The 18,160-nt window shown below is 47.0% G+C and overlaps 1 long non-coding RNA gene across 1 annotated transcript in view; it reads right to left on the reverse strand.

Annotated features, from left to right (window-relative positions):
- LOC138480744 (uncharacterized) overlaps positions 1–15,272 on the reverse strand; it is a 61,375-nt gene extending 46,103 nt beyond the window's left edge. Inside the window, exon 1 of the long non-coding RNA XR_011274122.1 lies at positions 15,144–15,272. This is a non-coding gene — a long non-coding RNA (uncharacterized lncRNA). The remainder of the gene's footprint in view (positions 1–15,143) is intronic.
- Between the last annotated feature and the right edge of the window lie 2,888 nt (positions 15,273–18,160).

The raw sequence follows: 18,160 nt of genomic DNA on the forward strand, positions 1-18,160 counted from the left end.
TTTGCAAACTCTGAGTCTGCCTGCCGTGGCTGCTCTGCCCGACAGGTCTGACCATGCCGCGCACAGTGGCCATGGTAGGCAGACCGGTCACGGAAGCACCGGCACCGTTAGCAACGGTGTCAGGGCGTCTGTGTCCCCACTCCCATAGAATCGAGACTTACAATTTACCGGCGCCTGACTTCCCGGGCCGCCAGACTTGTAATGAGCCGGTGGCACCGGGAAGTCAGGCACCAGTAAATTATTACGGGTCTGGTAGCACCCTGCCGGTAGCACTAGCAAGGTTACCGCCGGACCTGTACTGAGGCCCATTATGTTTCACTAGAGGAAGAGAGGACCGTTCCTTAGCAATTTTGAAAAAATGTTGTGTGGAGCACGCAGCATCAGTCATATGGTTTGCATAAAACCTGTATATTGCCTCTCCCATCTTTCTATGGTAGTGTATCACTGATTGTTTATAAACCATTTGCGCATCCTGTTCATATTCTGAACGCCATTGGCGTTCAAGGTAGTGGCACGCCTGTTTGCAGGAACGCAGGTCAGCGGTAAACACGGGTGTAGATGGCCTATATCGGCTAAATCATGTTTAAACAGGGGCAAAGAAGTCAGCAACTTCAGTAAGGGCGTTAAGAAGCGCAGTGCATCGGTCTTGATGATCAAGCAGCACAAAATGGTTAGTAATCATCATCAAACAATCTGACAGCATGAGGGGTTTCACCCGATTCCAAAACCGACGTGTTTGTAAACCATTGGAGGGCCTTCGGGGACCAATGAGGTAGGAAATGGCAGCAGAAAATGATCTGACCAAGCCATAGGTAGAGGACTACAAGTGGAAGTAAGTGTTATTTCAGAAAACATTAGGCCGAGTGTATTTCCACCAGTGTGTGGGGAGATAGAAATACCAGCAAGGGTATTCACCAAAGGTTGTGCATGTGCGTCTGCAGGATCATTAGGGCGGACATTAAAGTCATCCATAAGGATCAGATTAGGATGTTACAAGGCCAGATCCATAGTGTACTGAGAGAAGCCATTGACAGAATTGACTAGGCCTTGTAAGGGTGTGCAGTAGATCAATAGAATATGGATTGATATATTAGGGGTAGGCTGCATTCTAACTACTAGAAGCTGGCAAGGCAGTGAGTGATCAATGGGGACCAAAGAACATTTGATGGAGGCCCGGTGGATTACAGGTGTGTGATGGACTTCAGCTCATCATCAACCTCGAATGATTGCATCGGCTTTCTGTCTTTGCATAATGGATCATATGCTAAGGTACACATCAGGGTCTGTGAATGGGCTCTAGACAGTGGTGGGTAGCTACAAGAGCAAAGCGTCGGTGTATGACAAGACGGAAGCGTGCGCTTACTTATTCATCGTTCCAAGGTCGGCAGCTCAAACATCATTCAAAAAGGGGTACTAATAATTGTTATCACTGTGCTTAGAAGCTATGGTTTGAAGCACTATACAAGAATGCCAAATTATGTTTATACCAGCAACTTTCTTGGTTTTTGTTGCACTTTTCTGAATGAATCAATCCCATTTCTTTTTTAACAACTTTATTTATTTCGCTTACAGCGAAATCTGGGCATTAAATATGTTATTATGTCTCCCTTTACAGTTAATATGCCTGCGGCTTGACCATTACCCCCTCCCAGTGGTACCTCCCCTGTCACCTCTTTAGTCTGTGGTGCTCAGGGCTTTGGGGGCCCAGAAAGTTTGTTACCAGGAGGGATTGAAATGTTAACGCTGGGATTTGGGAGTGATAGTCCAGTACTGGTGCCCAGCAGTCGGTGAAGCAGTGGAGAGATCCCCCCCTTAGCCACTGTGACCTTCTCTGCCACCAAGATCTCCCAAACTTGTATCCACCAGAGGGCCAAAAGAGGACCCTCCTGCGCTTTCCACCTCCGTGCCACTGTGATCTTAGCTGCTAGCAGTAGGTGTGTGAGCAGTTTGGCAGATCGTCCTCTTTTGGGATAGCTGTCTGGGTTCGTCACCCCGAGAAAGATTATCTCTGGGTCCATCGGTAGTTTGCGTTGGGTGATGTCTTGCACGATCCACAGGACCTCCCTCCAGAAGGACTGTACTGTCGGGCATCCACACCACATGTGGAAAAAGAATCTCCGGTCGCTGCAACGTCTCCAGCAGCTTGGGTCTATGTCAGCGTTGCAATGGTGCAGGTGGACTGGGGAGTAATACCAGCGGTGAAGGAGCTTTAGGGCACATTCCTTGTTTGTAACGCATCTGGATGTCGAGTTGATCCTGGACCAAATCTCCACCCATGTCTGGTCTTCTATGGGGTGTCCCAGGTCCGCCTCCCATCCGGACATGTATGGCGGTCTAATTTTTAGCATGTCCTCCTGGAGGAGGCGGTACAATTTGGAGATCCGAAGCTGGCCTGTGCCTTCCCCCATCGCCTGTTCAAGTAGGCGGGGGTCCCGGGTGGCTCCCAGATGGACCGTGGGTTGCGAGATCCAGTGGCAAAGTTGGACATATGCAAACCTCTCTCTTTCCGTCAGCTGAAAGCAGTCTTTGAATTCCTCAAAGCTGAGCGGGTTGTTGGCCTCGTAGAGTTGGGACAGGATCGGAGGCCCCCTGTGGTCTATCGGCTGAAGCGAGTTGCCATTCCTGGTCTGAAGTCAGGGTTCCAGTTGACCGGGGAGAGCGGGCTCGGGCGCTTGGGCACCTTCCTCCTTCGTCAGAGGCCCATGCCTCGAGGGTCGCTTTGGTAGACGATAGCATCTGTGGTCCGTGGCTCCGGTGGGACCATGGGGTTTATAGTAGGGAGTGTAGTTGTGGCTGGCATCTGGATTGCTCGATGTGGGACCATTTTGGGGGGGCCTCCAGACTCGCCCCGGCCGCAGCGCTCGCTGGTTGGGCTGCCAGGAAATAGTTCATCAGGTTGGGGATCCCGAAGCCACCCCATTTTGCTGCTTCAGTCATGACACACATAGGTATTCTGGCTCTGCGTCCCTTCCACACACATTTGGCAAGCTTCCTCTGTAGTTTTTCGAAGGCCTGTTTTGGGGTGGGACCGGGATTGCGGAGCACAGGTACAGCAGTCTAGGGAGGAGGTTCATTTTGCATGCTGTGACCCGTCCCAGCAGGGAGATTTCTTGGTTGTCCCATCGTTGGAGGTCGTCCTCCAGTTCTTTGAGCACCGGGGGGAAATTAGCGGTGTAGAGCTGTTTCAATCAATGCCATCTTTAATGTGATAGTGTCTCAGATTGAATTGATTTGTCAGTTTATTTATTTATTGAGCATTTGTTAGGTGCCGAAACAACACAATGGTGTTACCAGGCACCACAAGGCCAAGTGGGGAGGGAGCAAGGGAAGTAAATAATAATGACAAAATACAGTACATGTGAACCGAGGATAGCACAGGGACAATGCGCTGGTCTTGGTAGCAAGACCATGCAGAGCAACAGAGGTTCGAATCCCAGATCTGCAATTAGAAACCAAACTCAGGTATGGTACTAGCTGCGTTGTAAAATGTTGTAATGTGACTTGAATGGAACCAGCTGTTGTCACATGGAGTTTTCTCTGATCATTGTTCTAATGAGGTCAGAGTGTTCTTGTTTGTTTAGGTAAGATTCTAATGTTTTCAGTTGAAGTATTTCTGTTGTGACTGTGGATACTCTGTCTGCGCTGGGGGTCCTTATACATTATAACTCTATAATAAAGCAGAACAAGTACATTTTGTGTGGCGACCTCATCTTAACATTGGCGACGAGGATGTTGAATGAAGCGGACCCAAGCAGCAGTAAAGCCTCTCCGCTTCATCCAAGCATGGTAGCGGCCAACGTGGGAGCCAGCATCGTGTGCCTGCACCAAGTAAGTGCACCTTGGTCTGCCGCCCGCCCCTTCGTGCACTTACTCACACATATGCAGGGCTCCGGAGGCCTCCAGAGAGCAGCCGCGCCCGCTCTGACTCTAGCGCAAGCCTCGGTACGCGTATCCCGGGCCCTACCGTATTACGCGGTATAGAGGCGCTTTCGCAACGGGCGAGTAGCTACAATTTAGGAGCCTCTGCCAGTTACGCAAGCAAAACAATATATGTTGGGAAAAGGAAGGAGGAAAATAGAGGGAGGGGCAAACGCTCACTCTCCAGGACAGTTACAAAGAAGGATCACGTTATAAGGAGAGAACCTACAAGGATCAAGGAGCCAGGGAGCAGGAGCGTGAGGGACAGGCTATGCAGGCAGATAGACAGAAAGAGACATACTCACATGGCATAGCGCAACGAGAGGATCTCAAGGGTCAAGAAGTCAGGGTGCAGGAGCATAAGAGACAGGCTGGGCAGCCAGAGACACAGTAGAAACAGGCTGAGCAGCCAGAGACACAGTCCGTCATAGACGTTCACAGTCTGTTACAGAGACATACTCTCCAGAGACACGTGAGAACATCAAGTACCTCCAATAGTAAGTACCTGGAAGAGGCACTTATGGATGGATACAATTGAATATCTCTTGGCATACTGAGAAGGAGTTCAAGAAGCCCAGAATATTGTTTCTTACAAGACTTTGTGTGTCAAAGTGAATCAAGATGGCTGACGTATCCTCTGGTGGTATCAACTTCAAGCAGGACACCCAGGAACCACCAGTGAGTTAGGATACAAAAGGTAAGTCTTCTTTATTTAGTTACAGCGTCAGTAGGAAGGTGAGAATAGGAGATCAATAGTATGCTGCCTTCAACCCTGGCTCTCTCCCTCTTAGTCCATAACCGTCAAACCTGGAACCCTCTCACTCACCACCTTCCATGCCTCACACCAACATTCCGAGCTCCACTCACAGACTCACAGCTCTCACACCAGATATAGACCATACACTTATTAGAATACAACAATGGTCTTACCAGGTATAGCTGGTCCTTCAATTTTTATGACCTGCGAAAATTTTATGGGCTCAGTGGCGTAAAGGTTTCATGCATTACCTTAAAGCAGCTGGTGGCAATTCATATTCCAATGAGAGAAAACTTGCTTTGTTGTTACATTTTTTTGGGATACGAAGGGCAAGGATTTTTGAAACACTCCCACAACCAACTGGAGACGTAAGTGGTGATGCGGTGAATGAATTTGAAGCGGCCCTTCTCAAATTGGATTTACATTTTAATCCCAAGACAAGCACAATATTGGAACGGTTCAATTTCCGTATGCGAGTACTAGATCAAGGGGAATCTGTAGAGGATTATGTGACTGCTATACGGAATCTCACTTTGTCGTGTAAGTTTCAAGGGTCATTTGATGAGCACATACAAGACCAATTCATGATTCATTGTAATTCAAATAAAATTTGTGAAGAGCTATGGTTAAGGGATGAGCCCACCCTTGATGAGGTATTGGACATAGCAAGAAGTGTCGAGCATTCTTTGGCTTGTGTGGCAAAACTATCGAAGAAAGAAACCAATGAGCCAAAGGAAGGGAAAGTGGACATTTTAAATGCGGTTGATGCCAAGAGTAAGAAAAGACAAACAACACGTGGAATCGTGGAAGACAAAAGGAGACAAGGAGGATTTCAGAAAGTAGAGAAAAAGGAGGAAAGACTATGTTTCCATTGTGCGAGCAGCACTCATTTTGCAGCATCAGTGGTGTGTCCAGGCCGAAGAACTATTTGTGCAAAATGCAAAATAAAGGGGCATTTTGCAAACTGTTGCAAGAACTATCAGATGGGCCAGTTCAACCAAAGAAGGGTGTTATTTGTCAACGAGGAAGACGAAGCAAGATCGTCGGATGAAGATGTTACGCTACCATTACAGAATGTTATTGTTAATACCATAAATGTGGTGTGGAATAATGAGGATGATGATAAGTGTGAGCATTTGTATGCAACAGTGAGAGTGAATGGGCATGAAGTACGCATGATGGCCGATTCAGGGTCTAAAATTACGTTAATGTTGAGAGATGTATTTGAAAGGGAACTGAAGGGTGAAACACGAGAGTTATTGAAACCAGATATCAATCCTGGGGGATAAAACCAAGACAAAATAGAGTTGTTAGGTTATATTGTGGGAAGATTCGAATTCAAAGGTCGCTGTTGTGAAGGAAAGATATATTCCACTAAGAAGGGACTTACTTTGCTAGGATGGAGGGAGCAAAGGAATCTTAAGATAAGGCTTGATCCCAATGAAGAAGAGCAAGTGTTAAGGCTGTCATGCACATCTGTTGTGAAGCATCCCAGAGTTTTTAGGAAGACTTTTGGCAAGGTAAAAGGGGTCCAGCATCAGATAATTGTAAAAAGGGGACGTGAGCCCATTGTTGCCAAATTAAGACCCGTTCCATTGGCATTGAGAGAAGGGGTTAAGAAATAATTGGAGAAATTGTTGCAGATGGGAGTGATTGAAAAGGCAGGAGAAGTGGAATGGACGTCACCAGTGGTGGTTGTAAAAAAGGGGTTGGGCGAGCTGAGGCTTTGTATTGACTTACGTGAGCTCAACAAGTGTGTTCTAGTAGATAGACATCCATTACCGAACATTGGAGAGATGCTGACAACTGTGGGACGAGGTCAGGTATTTACAACACTGGAAATGGCGTCAGCTTATCACCAGGTGGAGCTGGAGGAAAGTTGTAGAAAATTGACAGCATTCATTACACATGAGGGAGTGTACCAGTTTAAGAGGATGCCATTTGGTCTGGCGTCAGCTTCGTCAGTCTTTCAAAAGGTGATGAACCACTTGCTGAAAGGAGTGAGAGGCGTGTTCTGCTTTCAAGATGTTTTGATCAGTGGCGAGACAATGGAGGAACATGATAAAGTGCTACACACTGTGTTGAGGATATTTGAGGAGAAAGGAATTACGTTGAGAGAGGAAAAATGTGAGTTTGCAGTGTCCAAAGTAGGGTATTTGGGCCATGAAGTGTCCAGTGAAGGGGTGAAACCGAAAGGGTGTTTGGTGAACTCAATAAAGGAGGTTAACAGGCCGGAAAATAAAGTTGAATTGCGATCATTCCTTGGCATGACAGAGTTCTACCAAAGGTTTGTGGAGAATTATACTATCAAGGTGGTAGAGATGAGAAAACTGTTGAAGAAAGGTACTGAGTTTGTATGGAATCAGGGATACGAAATGGAATTTCAAAGGATAAAGGATGAGATAAACTTAACCGTTAGGTTGTTGTAACGCTCACCTGATATCCACGGGGACGTCACTCAGCCTGTTCTGACCTCTTACGACCTCAAACCCTTCCCTGGAGGCTACTCGACTGGAGACTGGGCCTGAAACACAGGATTGGTAGAGTCTAACTCCCTATTGTCTCTGTGTGCTTGAACCCCTTCTTCCCCGGGGTCCAACCCTTCCCTTTGATCCACAGCTCACCTTGTTTTCTTGGATAGTGTGCTCCCCGTCCTGCTTTCAGCGCAGGGGCGCGTTGGTTGATGCGGGCTCGTTGCTGCCTAGTTACTTCACTGGCAAGAGTCCGACAAGTAAGTATAATGAGTCTTTTGAACAGTTCTCTAACTTCGTTCCTTTCCATCCTTAGATGATGGCCGGCGTCCGGGGATGGCGACGTTCTGCTGAGATGAGTAGCGCTGAACGTGAGTGAGAGTGCGATGCGCGATGCGACCCTTTCGTATTTGTATTGAACTGATTTCTTTTTCTGTGTCTTTTAGGTGCTGCGACGTTTTCAGCGTGGATGCCGGTTATGAAGAAGAAATGCGGGGAGTAAGCGCGGTATGCGGCGCCTCTAGATGTTTCCACGCTAACCTGGAGTGTCTTTTCCATCTTGCAGATGGATGAGAAGTTCCGGAGACAGAGTTTCCCCAGAGCGGCTGGGATTCAGGTAAGTGTTTGAAGCTTGTACAGTCTTTAAAAAATAAGCGAAGATTTGCTGAATGCTTACTAATGCCTTTTTTCTGTTATTTTCCCTTTTCCTTAGGAAGCGGCGTGCCGGGATGGGAATGTCACTGCCAAAGATGCCCGCAGAACAGAAGGAGCGATGAATGATGGGCAGAAGCGCCGCAAGGTAAGGCTGTTCCTAACAGTGTTCTTGTTCTTGCAGGAGCTGAGCACAGAAGAAAGATGTAGGCCTACTGGAGACCGATCCGAACATGGTGAGTGTCACGCTGCAGGTGCAGAAAACACCGAGCATGTTTCTCAGCCTGGGCGTGGCTTAAATAGTCTCTGGGTATCCCAGGTGTCTCTGGGCTGCACCACACCCACAAGACCAGACTGCACATGCAGTTCTGGGAACCGAAATATGTGGGGGCATCCATCTTGTCCCCATCAATGCACTACAAGCCCCAATGTTATCCTATGGGAGTGAGTGAGTATGGTGCCACAAGCGCCAAGTCTGACTCCAAGTGGGTCTTTGGAGGAATGGAGAGGCCCTTGAGGGCCATGTAGGTGATCATGGCCTGGCTCCAGCCTGACATCTTGGAGGGCTGGGGACATGAGGGGCAGGAATCATGACAGTTGTTTTGATACGAGGAGAACTAATGTCATCACGGTGGATGCAAGTGAGGGCGGTGTTGGTGCTTTTCTATCACAGATATGTGATGATGGCTCAGAGGAAGTGATTGCGCATGCTTCTCGAGGATTAAGAAGTGGAGAAGTGCGGTACTCTGTATTAGAGAAAGAAGCTTTAGCATGCTATTGGGCAGTAGAGAGGTTCCAAAGTTTTGTGTGGGGAACTGATTTTGTTATTCGGACGGACCACAAACCTCTAAAAGTGATTTTTGAGAATAAGGGACTGGACAAAGTTTCACACAGGGTGGCTGGATGGGTCACTAGAATGCAGTGCCATAGATTCAAAATGGAAGTGATTCCAGGAAGGGAGAATATTTTAGCAGGCAGTTTGTCAAGATTAAAAGTATCTTCATATGACATGGTGGAGGATGCAAATATGGAGATGGTGTTTGTAAATACTGATGGTATTGTGTCTAAGGAGGAGTGGCTTGAAGAAGTGAAGAAGGATGTGGTGATGAGTAGAGTAATAACATATGTGATGACATCGGTGTGGCCTAAGAGAGTGGAATTGTTGGAAAGAGAGAAGACATTTTGGGAGGTGAGAGACGAGATGTCTGTTTCAGACGGTATTTTGTTTAGGTGGGAACGAACAGTGGTTCCCAAAGGTATTAGAGCTAAAGTAATTGATCTGGCTCATAGTGGTCATATAGGTGTTTCCAAGACCAAAGCAGTTTTAAGGTGTGATTACTAGTTTCGACAGAGATGTTGAAAGACGTCTGAATGAATGTCCCATGTGTGTAAAAATTGGTAAGGGTAGTGAGGCAAGGAAGCAACCATTAGTAAATATTGGTGTTCCTTCAGCGGTATGGTGTGATGTGGCCATGGACATTCTAGGTCCTGTTGATTCGGGATATGGTAGGGGCAAGTTTGTGGTGTTGGTCATAGATTTGTTTTCTAGATGATGTGATTTCAAGGTTGTGAGGGAAATTTCGGGGGAGAATATGGTAGATTTACTTCAAGAAATCTTTGCGAGAGAAGGTGTCCCAGAAAGTATTGTCACTGATAATGGCACACAATTTACTGGAGGATGTTTTGCCAATTATTTAAAGTGTGGAGTAAAACATAAGAGGTCTGCCCTACACCATCCTGAAACTAATGGGATGGTCGAGAGAATGAACAGGTGTGTAATGGAAAGTATTTGCATGGCTCAAGAGTGCGGATATGACAAGAAGGTGGCTATCCAAAATAAGCTGTGGGCTTTGCGTATGGCCCCTCACACTACCACTGGATTGTGTCCTTTTGAATTGATGAGAGGCCGTAAGCCAAATTCTGTGGTGAGTGCTCCATGGTTGGGTAGAAGTAGAGAATCTGATTTGGTTGTGGATGAGGTGAGAAGGATGTTGAAGAAAAAGAAAGAGAAATGGGTAATGCATGAGAATGAAAGGAGAGGTAAGAAGGAGTTACGAGTAGAATGTGGTGATTGGGCAAGAATCAGGAAGGGTGTTGTGCAGAGAAAGGAATACTCCTTATATTCGGAGCCTGTGAAAGTAGTTGCTGTTTTGAAAGGAGCTGTACGGATCATGGGTGGTCAAGTATGGAACAAGGACAGAAACGCGATGGTGAGAAGGAGTTGTGTGTAATTATATTATTCAATCTGAGTATGGGATTGTTTGTGTGTTTGTGTATATGAAAAAGGGGAAGATGTGTTGTAATGTGACTTGAATGGAACCAGCTGTTGTCACATGGAGTTTTCTCTGATCATTGTTCTAATGAGGTCAGAGTGTTCTTGTTTGTTTAGGTAAGATTCTAATGTTTTCAGTTGAAGTATTTCTGTTGTGACTCTGGATACTCTGGCTGTGCTGGGGGTCCTTATACGTTATAACTCTATAATAAAGTACTTAGAACAAGTACATTCTGTGTGGCGACCGTATCTTAACATAAAATAAACATTTTTTTTAAAGAATGTACGATCGTGGTCGTACTAGGCCTTGTGGCATTCGGACGTGTAAGTGCAGTGAAGAGAAGTGGAGGAGGTAGGGAAGGGGAAGGGGGGACTGCAGGGAGAGGGGGAGGAGGGAGCAACATATGGGCAAGTGCTGGTGATAGCCCGAGAGGAAAGTGCTGAGGGGTGACAGGGGTCCTCCCCAGCTGGCTAAGTTCTAGGGCGGAGGTATCCCAGGAGTGGGATACAACCGCCAGGTAAAGGGCCTGCAGGGGCAGTGCTGGGGGCAGGGGTAGGCTGTTGGTGTCGACTGGGCAGGGGCCTGGTGACTTGTATGATTCATGAAGGTCAAGGCCACCAGTCTCTGCGGCAGGGAAGGGGAAGAGCGAAAGAGGTGAAGAAAAGCAGAGTTTTAAGAGTTTTCGGAACTTAAAGAGGTCCGGCTCAAGTCTGAGAGGGGCAGGGAGACTGTTCCAAAGAGAGGCTCCAGCCAAAGAGAGCGACCTGCACCACACTCTCTGCTTGGAGAAGCAAATGACAAGCAGAGAGTTGAAGTTACAAGAGCACATGGCTATATCAGAGAAGTATTTAGGGAGAGAAAGTTGGAGATAGCGCGGTCCCAGACCCCCAGAAAGCCGGAAGATTGAGGAAGAGGCTGTTGCAGAAGTCCAGCCTGGAGAGGACCAGCACTCTGGAAATTTTGAGCTTCTGGGTGAGGAAAAGGAGAATGCCTCTAGGCAGGTGAAGCTGGAAGTGGGCCTTCTTGGCAAGATCCAAGATGTGAGGGATGAAGGAGAGAGAAGATTCGAAGATCACCCCAAGTTTTTGGTGCGGGAGCGGAGGTGGGTATGGCGGAGAGGGAGGACAGGATGTTGTGAGTTTTAGATGTGAAATGGGAAGGCAAATCGGTGCAGCGAGCCTGGGAACCAAGGAGAGAGGTGGAGACTGCAGATGGATTGGCGAGTCCCCTGCAGATTTTGAAATGTTCAGCCGTGTTGTTAGTGGCTGCAGAGATGCGGGCCTGGATGTGGGCCCTCTTCTTTCTTGGAGTGGATAGAAAAACTATATTGCCTTTGGAGCAGGCAACAGGCCAGTTTGTCAGGGGATCAACCCGATGTCTGCCAGTTCCGTTCAGCAACTCTGCACTTGCATTTCAGGCATGCTAGATAAGTCTAACCAGCTGTTGCACTAGGAGGCAGGTTCCAGGTGGATCCTCATGACAGGGGCAAGGATGTCAGAGATGGAGAGGTGAAGGTTAGCAAGGACAGAGTCAGAGGGAGAGTCAGAAGCAGGGGTAAGGGAGGTATGAACGTGGAAGCAAAAGCAGCGACTGACACGTGCTTCATCGGTTGAATGGCGGTGAAGGAGACTGGCAGTCCGGGGGGCGGCTCAGATAGAGGGCCGAGGTGGGACGAGAGGAGAAAGAGGTCGGATCAGGAGAGGGGAGTGGTGTCCGGGTTAGGGATAGGGATGTCTCCAGAGATGAGGGCACCCAGAGTGTGTCCGGCTTACTGGGTCGGACTAGAAGGCAGAGAGAGAGAGGGAGTCACAGAGGTCACGGAACAGTGAGGTGGCTGATTCAGGAGAGTCAAGGTGGATACTGAAGTCCCCAAGGAGGAGGCCTTTGGAAGAAGAGGTCAAGAGGGAGGAGGAGAAGTCAGCCGATTTAGATAGGAAGGGAGTTATAGAGCCGGGGGGCCTGTAGATGGTAGCAAAGGTGAGTGAGAGAATCAGAGGGACCCCAAGCCTGCAGACGAGGCATTCAATAGAGGAGTAGGATTGAGTAGGTATGATAGAAGCAGGGACACACTCAGGGAAAATCAGGGCCACTCTACCTCCGGGCCGGTTGAGCCTTGGTTTTGAGAGAATTATTTAGCCCTCAGTAAGTAGAGTGTCAAGAGCAGTGACAGAGCTGGCATTGAACCATGTCTCAGTAAGGGCACCGACGTCAAGGTCAAAGTCTTTAAGAAGGAGACAGATGTCAGAGGACTGTTTGACAGCAGAACGAGCATTCAGCTAAGTGCAGCTGATTACCACCTTTGAAAGTTTTCAGAGGAGTGGAACAGGGGTGTGGTACTCCCGTCGGTGGGAGGGGAACAGGGGCATGGTACTCCCATCAGTGGTGGTGGCGAGGTTAGATGAGAAGAAGAGGGAGGAGGAGCAGGAGAATGGAGTAAGTTAATGAGAGAGGGCAGATGCCGGTCGAGAAGGAGAAATGTATTGAGAACCTTGTCCCTGATATTGCCACTGTGATAGACATTAATGATGCACCTAGAGGATGAGAAGTTTGCCAAGAGTACTTCCCATCTAGTGCCGCCATTAAAGGGTGAGGAGGAAAAAGGGGAGAGAGTGAAGGCCAGATGGGGGGTCCATAGGTCAGTTGAGGGAACAGAGAAGAGGATGTCGTTAATAGTCTGTCTGAAAGTAGATTTGACATAGGTGTCAGCAATAGGTAGGCCTGGATTAGAGGCCAGGAGAGCTTTTTTAAGCTCTTTCTTCTAGACTTTGTGAGGGGGATAGGATATGTGATAGAGTATTCTTTAGAACAGATACGGTAGATAATGAGCCCCATGGAAGTAGCAGAATGGGGAAGGATACAGGGGAGCTGCACAGTGCAGAAATAACTCACCAGGTGGCCTAGCAGCCAGGCAGGCACAAACGAAGGAGGTGCTTGAAGCAAAAAATGAACAGGGAAGCAGAATTTTTGAGTACCCAGGCTGGGTGGGCGCTAAAGTGCAGTGGAAAACAATCAATGCACAGATATAAAGGCACATCTACATTCAGCATTAAAGTGAAGCACTAAAATGTAGAAGAAAACAATCAATGCACAGATATAAAGGCACATCTACATTCAGCATTAAAGCGAAGCACTACAATGCAGAAGAAAACAATCAATGCACAGATATAAAGGCACATCAACATTCAGCATTACAGCGAAGAACTAAATTGCAGAAGAAAACAATTCCAAGTGGTGCAGAAACAGCAGGCGTAGCGAGAGTTCATGAGTCAGAGCAAACAGACAGAACATATACAGCATCAAACTTGGCATTTAAGATAGCAGGGGAAAGAGGCATCAAGATTGCACGTTGGAGTGGTAGGAGAAAAAGACACCCAAGTGGCAAGTACCTTGGGGCAGGCCGGTGAGCAACCAAGGGCGGGGGCCTGAGGGGACGTATCTAGTCCAATGAATAATGGCCAGGAATAAGGAGGAGAGTTAGTGGTGCCTAGCACTTAGATTCAGTTTGGGTGTGAGGGAGATGGCACTGAAGGGGACCCCGTGCAGGAGCACGCAGATGCAGCAGAGATAGGTTCCACAAGGAAGGGAATGAGGTAGTAGGGAGATGGCGCTGGTCGCAGAGGCCACAGGACTTGTGTACATGTGTCCCATGAGAAGAGAAGGGCGATCAGAATTGCTTACCGGAGCTCGGTGCTGCAGGGCAATATGTTTATCAGGTCCATTCTTTGACAGGTCACGGTCAGTTTATGTCAGGATGTGCGCAGCCTGGAGACAAGTGGATTGCACGGCAACATGGGGAGGGGGCTCCCTCCAGCTCTGTCAGGCTAGACAGGGTGAGACCCTGCCCTTGGATGGAGGCACATAGAAGGGGACTGGCATTTGCCTACCGCCTCCCCGGGCTTCCACTGATTTGCTGTAGTGAACAGCCGATCCCGCGGCTCTATCAATGTGGGTAGGCAAGTCTTCCTTAGGTTGCTATCCCCGTGGCCATGTTTGAGATGGACGCGGAACAATGAGATCCATGCAGTCCCAGTGGTCGTAAGGGCCCATGATGACGAATGGAGCACGATGCGCCTGCTGGAGGATGGTGCCGGAATGACTCCCCAGCCAAGTGAGATCCTGCCCTTGGATGGATGCCCTTAGAGGAGGGCTGGCATTTGCCTGCCAGCTTCCCGGGCTTCCACTGATTTTCTGTAGTGAACAGTGAACCCTGTGGCTTGATCAATGAGGGTCGGCAAGTCTTCCTTAGGCTGCTATCTCCATGGCCATGTTGGAGATGCCCGGGGAACAACGACACCCATACAGTCCCGGTGGCCGCATGTGGTCATGATGAAAAATTGAGTGTGATGCTCCTGCTGAACGTTGGTGCCAGAATGAGTCCCCAGCCAGGTGAGACCCTGCCCTTTGATGGAGGCCCTTTTAGGGCGGCGGGTGTTTGCCTGCCGGCTCCCCAGGCTTCCACTGATTTGCTATAGTGAAAAGCCAATCTCACGGCTCGATCAATGCAGTTCGGCAAGTCTTCCTTAGGCTGCATATCCCTGTGGCTATGTTGGAGAGGCCAGGGGAACAATGAGACCCATTCAGTCCCAGTGGCCGAGGGGGCCGTGATGAAAAATGGAGCTCAATGGTCTTTACTTGAGTGCTCAAAGCCTGCTTCTCTTCTGTTTAGCACCCTCACAGAATGACTGTCCCCTAATACCAGAACATATCTGACATGCCTGTTAAACTATTGGCTGCATGCAATCACCAAAGTGTATAAATACATTTTAGGGAATTCCACTATACAGCTCACCAAATATGATCACTGAACTCAAGGGATTTCCATTGTCTTATACTGACTGTGTGGAACTAAAGCAAGAACCAAATATCGGGTATCCTCATAGCTGACACTGCCTACTAGTAGACCCAGCCTCAAAACAGAAACCTTTTGAGTACCAATCTGGCTGGTGGTTCTGTACAGATTACAACTAAATCCTACGTAATTTTCAGACGTCTAATGACCAACTCCTGTTACCCACCACATACGACTGGATTCCCTGGATCCCCTACATTCATGGCGGCCTGGCTTCAAGTTACCTAGGCAGCAGAACGTGTTCTTGGTCTCTGTGAGGTTCCTCTCTAGTCGTGCAGCTTGTTGTCTTGTTTTCTGTCTGCTGACTGCTGCTCTCTGCACTGGACTCTAAGGAGCCGCCTACAGCTGCACTGACATCTAGATAAAGAAAGAAAAGTGATGAGCCAATGAGAGAGTTATTGATGACGGTAAACCAGAGCTGTGGTCCCAAAAACATTAGAAGAGCAAAAGGAGCTAGCGGTGTGCCAAGTGGAGAATTCAACATTGGAAAGCAAGGGTAAAGTAGGAGACAAGTAGAATGTGTAATGCGGTTAAGACCACATACGTGGAGAATTCAACATTGGAAAGCAAGGGTGCAGTAGGAGACATGTGGAATGTGGTTAAGGCAACATAAGTTGAGAATTTAACATTGGAAAGCAAGGGTACAGTAGGCGACAAGTAGAATGTGGAATGTGACAAAGGCCACATAAGTGGAGAAGTTAACATTGGAAAGCAAGGGTACAGTAGGAGACAAGTGGAATGTGGTTAGGGCAACATAAGTGGAGAATTTAACAGTGGAAAACAAGGACACAGTAGGCGACAAGTGGATTGGGGAATGTAACGTGGAGAACTTAACCGACATTGGAAACCAAGTGTACAACTGGATACCTTGTTGGGTTTCTAGTGTGAATATTAGAACAGGAAATAAGCACGCTCAATGGGACTGACAGCCAACACCCAACAAATTAAACAAACTCTACACAAATAGGAGCGCCATCCACAAGGCACTATTTCCACACCAGAAAGGATGACTGAGAGCAATGTTCATCTTGGAGGATGTGAAAACTGGCCTATAGCAAAGCAAGATATTTCATGTTCATGTGCATTGTCGAGGAATGGAGCTGACACAATGCAAACCTTTGGCAGGACATGCTTAACTGTTGCGTGGTGTTCTCTGTCTCCAGATATCCATGGGCCTATTAGTAAATTTCCATCTATGAGCGTTAGTTCATTTGGAAGATCAGGCAGTCATCAGACAGTGCGTTGCCAATGTGCTCTTGCAGGAGTGTGGTGGTATATATGCTACACCAATCATGCATCCCCCTCATCTACACCCCACAACAGAAGGAGATTGTATGGCATAGGGAGCAGGACCAGGGCTGTACCCTTGATCAGATTATCCACTCCGCTCCCGAATGGGCAGACTCCAGGACAGATATATGTCAAACATCCTACCCACATTCCAAAGATCTTCCCACAAGCCCATAGTTGTCTAAGGGAGTGAAAGGGCTATCTGGTTACATGGGATTTTCTGCCCTCTGCAACCAACAACCCCACTGCGAAAGAACTGGATGGAGACCTCCACCTCTAAAGAGGGACTTTTTGCCAGATGCATCCAAGACCAGGAACCACAATCAACCACTTAATCCAGAAAATAAAATTCCCTAGTCACTTGACTCTTCTCCCGCTGATTCTAAGAACTTCACTTGCAATCGCAAAGACCATTGTCCCCAGGGACCAGATCAATGGCTATGTTGGCTATTTCGGTTAATGGGTGTATTTGTTGTCTGACTGTTACTACAAAGATGTGATGTCTTGGACAAATTACTAAGCACTACCACTGTCCACAGAAGCCCCAGCTTGGTCTATTCCTCTACGGCTGCTGTACACCGGACACTTGTACGTATTGATGGACACAGCCTATGCTCCTCTAAGAGTATCAAGCAAGCCTCTCGTCCCCAAAAGATCCTCTGGAACAAGGAACCAGGCTCCTTTACCAATTAGTGTTGGGTCACGCACAGTTCATATGCCTTCTCTTTTAATTGAGTAAACAAAAACCCAGCCCCTACCCCTCAACCTTGACTGAGTTTTTATAATTTCAAAAATGTCTACTTTTGAAAATGATACAAAAGTTGTTAAAATCTTTTCAGAAAGAAGCAGAATATGTTTTTATAATTTAAATACAGTAGTTATAAAAAATGTAAAGGTCAGCTTTGTGTACAAAAAATGTACAACTTGATCACGTACTTTAAAATATTAAAAACGTATACTAACAAACTGGGAAACGTTGGATTGCTTGTAAAAATGTATTAATATTATTTTTAATGTTTTACAAAGAGCATTTTGTTAAAGTTACCAAAGTTAATTGTGGAAAGTTCTAACATTTTTACAAAAATCCATTAACCTGTTCTTCATGTCTGGGCTGTGTTATTTATTAGAATGTAAAAAAAAAATCAAAAACAAGGAATACAATCTTTAATTAATCTCTAAGTAAAACTGCCCAACCTTTGGTTCATGATATTGTACCACAAAATAATAGATACTGTATGTAAGCTTTGTTAAGGCTATATAATAATTCACTGTTTAGGAAATCCTTAGACAATAATATGCCATAAAATATTGATACAAAAAATGAAGAAAAAGCAGAAAACAAGAAAGGAGAAATAGTTAAAATAAAACCAATTCATTCTTACAAATAATCTTCAAAATCTAATATTCTCATTCATTTACATCATTCATCGATGTATTATACTCCAATGAAAGTATTATCTTAACTACTTAACGCCTAGTTTCTGTATCTGCTTTTGATTCTCTGTCACCAACTACACTTCTCAAATAGATATGGTCAAATTCATAACATGTGTGTCACTTTCTCAATCTGATAGTTATCATGCAATGTAACGTGCTGGCGCTGGGTATCTGCTTTTCATTGAAATCACTGCAAGGGTTAGGCCACGCTGCTGATGATGAAGGCTGATAACGATGAATAGATGGAGCAGAAAGCTAACTCAATGCTTCCCAAATGAGACAGGGACACCAGGAACCAAACCCCACACCACGGTAGAGCCCTTCCTTGATTTTTGTTATGCAGGGACAGTGCAAGCACTGACAGGGGAGGCCTCGGTGATGTTTCGATGTACAAGCAAGAAGTATCGCCAGGAATCACTTGAAGACGACACAATCAGATGGGAGCTCTTGAACAGGAGACGTTCAGAATGCACAGGCAGGAACCCCAGAGAGGAACAGGGCAACTGGAGAACCC

This window comes from Ambystoma mexicanum, chromosome 5p (genome assembly GCF_040938575.1).
Source record: "Ambystoma mexicanum isolate Mex_15411 chromosome 5p, UKY_AmexF1_1, whole genome shotgun sequence".
NCBI classification, from domain to species: domain Eukaryota; kingdom Metazoa; phylum Chordata; class Amphibia; order Caudata; family Ambystomatidae; genus Ambystoma; species Ambystoma mexicanum.